Raw genomic sequence first — 6,002 nt, 5'->3', positions numbered from 1 at the left:
ACGGCTCCACTAATGAATTTTACCAAACATTTAAGAAAGAAAGAATACCAATGCTACACAAACTATTCCAGAACACTGGAGAGGAGGGAACACTCCCTACCTATTCTATGAGGCTAGTGTTACTCTGACAAAGACATTACAAAAAAAGAAAAATGCAGACCAATATCCCTCATGAACACAGATGCAAAAATTCTTTTTTAAAAAAATTATTTATTTTTTATTGAAATATAGTTGATTTACAATGTCGTGTTAGTTTCAGGTATATAGCACAGTGATTCAGTTATATATATATATATATATATATATATATAGTTATATATAGTTATATATGTATATAACTGAATCTTTTTCAGATTCTTTTCCCTTAGGGGTTATTATAAAATATTGAGTATAGTTCCCTCTGCTGCACAGTAGATCCTTGTTGATTATCTAATTTATGTATAAATAGTATGTATATGTTAATCTCAAACGTCTAATTTATCCCTTCCCGCCCTGCAAAAATTCTTAATAAAATTTTAGCAAATTGAATCCAACAATATATATAAAAAGCTTAATACATTGCAACCAAGTGGGGTTTATCCCACAAAAGCAGGATTAATGTAACATTTAAAAATCAATGTATGTAATTCCCCACATTAACAAACAAATAAAACGTAGATCATCTCAACAGACACAGAAAGAGCATTTGACAAAATCTGACATCAATCCTGATAGAAACTTTCAGCAAAGTGGGAAGAGAAGGAAAATTTCTCAACTTGATAAAGGCCGTCTATGAAAACCTACAGCTAACTTATCCTTAATGGTGAAGGACTGAATACAAGTCATCCAGATTGGAGAGAAGAAAGAAAACCGTCTTCACTCACAAATGATATGATTATATATATAGAAAATCTGATGAAATCTACAAAAAAGAAAATCTACTAGAATGTAAATCTACTAGAATGTACAAAATTTAGCTGTATTTTTATATACTAGCAATGAAATATGGGAAGTTAAAATTTAAAAATATGACTTGCTGTCAAAAAATATGAAATAGGAATAAATCAGACAGAGGACGTACAAAACTGTACACTGGAAACTATAAAACATTGCTGAGAAAAATTAAAGGCGAACTAATAAAGGGAGAGATGTAATCACAGGTGAGAAGACTCAACAATGTTGTCAGTTCTCCCCAAACTTGATCTGTAGTTTCAATGCAATCTCAATCAACATTCGAGCAGAACTTTTCTATAGGAATTGGCAAACTGATTCTAAAATTCATATGGAAATGCAAAGGAGCTAGAAGAGCCAAAACAGCTTTGTGGGGGAAGGGAAATGGTAGGAGGACTAACACTACCTGATTTCAAGGGTTATTGTAAAGCAACAGGAATCAAGACAATGTGATAACGGCATCAAGACTGACAAATAAGTCAATGGAACAAATAGACCACAAATATATGAATTACCGTTTTTTATTAACATAGATGCAAGAACAATTCAATAAAGGATCGTCTGGGCTTCCCTGGTGGTGCAGTGGTTGAGAGTCCACCTGCCAATGCAAGGGGACACGGGTTCGTGCCCTGGTCCGGGAAGATCCCACATGCCGCGGAGCAGCTAGGCCCGTGAGCCATGGCCACTGAGCCTGTGCTCCGAAACGGGAGAGGCCACACAGTGAGAGAGGCCCGCGGACCGTAAAAAAAAAAAAAAAAAAAAAAAAAAAAGATCGTCTTTTCAACAAATAGTGCTGGAACAATTGGATTCCATGTGCGAAAAGAAAAACAAAAAGAATTTTGGTTCATTACTTGCACCATATAAAAAATGAACTCAAAGTTGATCACAGACCTAATTAAAAAACCTAAAACACCAAGGTTGCCTCATAACTGGAGAGAGGTCAGGACAGATGTTCAGCTCTGTGAAAAGACTCTGAAAGCACTCATGGACTTCCTAGAAGCCTCTTCTTCCAGATGTGATATGTATTGGATAGCCATTCCAAATAGGAAATACTGATACTTTAAGCAGTTTGTTTAGGTTTTACTTACAGTTCTATATAGGTCACAGCAGAATACCCTTACTGCAACTACACACCGAGTATCTGATTCCAAAACAGAGTAATTCAACATGGAGGATGAGGCATTGGAAACTTCTGGATTCTTTTTCTAGGCTTTAAAAATGCTTTACTCAACTAATTACTCTATTTCTTTGCCAGAATCTCACCACTGGTTAAATGAATTCAGTAGTGTTCACTTCAAAGTAATATTTTGAAGTTTAATTAATGAATGTCTTATTTATAAATCCTTACAAAGAATTGTTTGACTTCAAACCTTCAGGATGAAACCAAATTGAACTTGAATATTTTTTTGCCAGTGGCTTTTCAGAGAAATGGTCTCTTTTTTCTCCCTGTGGAGAAATCAGCATAAACACTATTGGAATTTATCTAAACAAAAGAATGGAGCATTTTTAACATTCCATGATAAAGTGGAATTTTTCTTGGAAAGGGGAAAAACTAAAACTAAAAACCTTCTAGACGAACATATAAGATAAAATCTTTGTGACCTTGGGTTAGGCAATTATTTCTTAAATACAACACCAAAAGCATGATCCATAAAAGAAAAAATTTGATAAATGGGACTTCGTCAAAATAAAAAACTTTTGCTTTTGAAAGACACTGTCAAAAGAATGAAAAGACAAGCCATAGACTGGAAGAAGTATTTGCAAATCATAATATGATAAAGGGTGTGTGTATTCAGAGTTTATATAAAGAGCTCGCAAAACCCAACAATGAAAAAACAAGCAATCTAATAAAATTTTAAAATATTTAAACAAACCTTTCACCAAGGAAGATAAGCACATGAAAAGATGCCCAACATCATTAGTCATTGGGGAAATGCAAAGTAAAATCACAATGAGATACTACCACACACCTATTAGAATAGCTAAAAATATTGATTATACCAAGTGTTGGCAAGGATATAGAGCAACTCAACTCTCCTACTCCAATGATGGGAATGTAAAGTGATACAACCACATTAGAAAACAAGTCGTTTCATAAAAAGTTAACATACACCTACCATATCCAGCCATTTACCTTCCAAGATAAATGAAAGCATATGTCTGTTGCAGGAAGGGGGACCCCTTTCAGGGCCTGAGAGTGGGCTTGAATACTCAGAAATGAATTGTCTGAGGAGACACACATGCTGACAAAGCAAGAGACTTTATTGGGAAGGGGCACCCAGGTGGAGAGCAGGAGGGTTAGGGAACCCAGGAGGACTGCTTTGCCACGTGGCTCACAGTCTCGGATGGGATTAGTTTCCAGGTTGCCTCTGGCCAATCATTCTGACTCAGAGACTTTCCTGGTGGCACACGCATCGCTCAGCCAAGATGGATTCCAGTGAGAAGGATCTGAGAGGTTGGTAAGACATATGGACTGGCTTCTCCTTTCTCCTTTTGACCTTTTCTGGATTCTTCCGATTGGTGGTGGCTTGTTAGTTCCGCATTCCTTACCAGGACCTCCTGTTGCAAGATAATTCAAACGGTTGCTGTGGTGCCTGGCCAGGGTGGGAGAATTCAGTCAGTGGTTCCCCTAACATGACCATGTAAAGACTTGTGTATAAATGTTCAGAGAAGCTTCATTTGTAATAGCCCAAACTGGGAATAACCTAAAATCTATTAACAAATGAATGGATAAGTGAAGAATGCATTTCTTCAGCCTGGAATTCAAAACTCACGGTACACGCACACGATGGAATACTACTCAGCGATGAAAAGGAATGACTATGGGCATGCTACGACATGGATAAATCTTTATGTGTTTTTTTTTTGGCTAAATCTCTCAACATGTGGGATTTTAGTTCCCCGACCAGGGATCAAACCCATGCCCCCTGCAGTGGAAGCTCAGAGTCTTAACCACTGGACTGCCAGGGAAGTCCTTGGATAAATCTCATAATAGTTATTCTGAATGAAAGAAGTCAGAGAGGCCCCCCCAAAAAAGAGTATATGCTGTATGATTTCACTTATAGAACATTCTAGAAAAGTGAAAACTAATCTATACTGACAGAAAATCAGTGGTTGTCTAAGTATGGGAGTGAGGATCAGGGTGGGGTGAGAGTGAAGGATTACCAAGGGGCACAAGAATTCTTGATGGTGATGCACATGTTCACTATGGACATGAAACTATGTGATAGTTTCATGGGTATTTATCAATACATGTGTCAAAACTTATGAAAGTGTACATTTTAAATATGTGTAGCTTATTGTTTGTCAATTATACTTCAATGAAGCTGTTTTAAAAAAACTCACTGAACTATATACACTTAAGATCTGTGTATTTCACTAATGTAAATTACAACTCAATAAATATTTTTTAAAAGAAATGGAATCAAAGAAATCGCTTCTACTTGACCTGGAGTTGCTGGGTGACCCTCAGAATCCCAGTGACAGCTACCAGGCAGTGCCAGTTTGGGCTGGTCCCTTCCCTCTCTGCCTCTCTGAGAAGCAATGTCCTCTTATCAAAAGTCTGGCTGGGCTCTGAGCTCCTCGCCAGCTCTCTGATGTCTGTGGTTTCGTTAGTCTAAGGATGAATGGAGAGTCTCTGCCTCTCTGAGAAGCAATGTCCTCTTATCAAAAGTCTGGCTGGGCTCTGAGCTCCTCGCCATCTCTCTGATGTCTGTGGTTTCGTTAGTCTAAGGATGAATGGAGAGTCCCGGGAAACAGTGATGGCAGAAGGTTAAACCAGACCAGATTTCCAGTCCAAACCCTGCGGTGAAGCCTGAGTCACTTGAAATTCCATTCATCTGTACCTGCATGTTTGCACAGCAAAGAACCTGTTGTACTTAAGGTACTGATCTTGGAGCCAGGGCCAGGGAGGCTGGGAGATGGCAAATATTGATGCTCTATACCTAAGTTCTCTCTGCAGGCTGTGGCATTAAATCCCCTGCTCTGCTGATGTGAACCAAGGGAGAGGCCTGGCTGGCTGCCCTGGGCTCTGTGTCTTCCTGGACCTAGCTTATGGAATGCTGTTTGGGAGGTTGCTACAGCACCTGCTTCTTTGTGAAAGGAAGAACCAATAAAGCAGAAAAAAACAAACACCGTTCTTCTGGCAGCACAAGCCACCTCCTGTTTACAGGCTGCCTCCCCCTGGCCTGGACTCCAGCTTTCTTTTCTAGGGAGTCCTGGCTAAGAAAGCCATCAAGGAGTGGGGATGGTGGGCTCTGGGTTTGAGCCTATCAAGCTTTGATACTGACTCCACCCTTTAAAAACTGTGTGATCTTAGCCAAGGAACTTCATCTCTCTTAGCCCCTGTGAGGTACAAATAACCAAACCAGGTTCCTGGAATGGTTGTGAGGATAAGAGAAAATGGGATACAAGAGCTAAGACATGTACCAAATGCTCACTAAATATTGCCTGATAATATTTGTGGACAGGGACTGTTGCCTGCCAGTCCAGTAAAAAAAGAATGTTGCCCACCATCCCAATTCTATAAAGATCAAGCCATTAGGCACCACAACCTCCCACTGATGGTGTACCCTGAGGGGAATTCAGGATGGAGAAAACCAGGAAGCATTCTGTGCTTTGAGTACAGGCCTAAATAATTAAGATACATATGTAAAGAATAATTTCAATGAACCCAGACCCTTTCATTTTTCCATACGTAGAAAAGTGCCAAAATCTTTCATTTGTGATGTCTGCTCTTTGTGATTAGCAGTAATCTTTTGGTGTTAGACTACATGTTTTTGTTTTTTCAGCAAAAACCTCCTATATATCCTGATTCCTCCCTTACCTCTTCAGAGCAGTTCCTAGAACTGTCTGAGAGGCTGTCTCCTGGGCTATAGTCCTCAGTAAGTTCCCTGGATGAAACTTAACTTGCAACTTTTAGTTGTGCATTTTTCTTCTGTCGGCATATTCATTGAAGGCCCTCTCCTTTCTTCTGCTTGAAGCTTTACTGTTTCCCAGTGGCATTCACCTTTTGGACATCACTTTTCCCCCTAATGCCTGCAAAGTAGTTTGATCATGACATCTTATTCCTG

The sequence above is a fragment of the Lipotes vexillifer genome, unplaced genomic scaffold, assembly GCF_000442215.2.
Source record: "Lipotes vexillifer unplaced genomic scaffold, Lipotes_vexillifer_v1.1 scaffold1003, whole genome shotgun sequence".
NCBI lineage: Eukaryota > Metazoa > Chordata > Mammalia > Artiodactyla > Lipotidae > Lipotes > Lipotes vexillifer.
The sequence above is the reverse complement of the archived record's forward strand: the minus strand, read 5'-3'. Positions refer to the sequence as shown.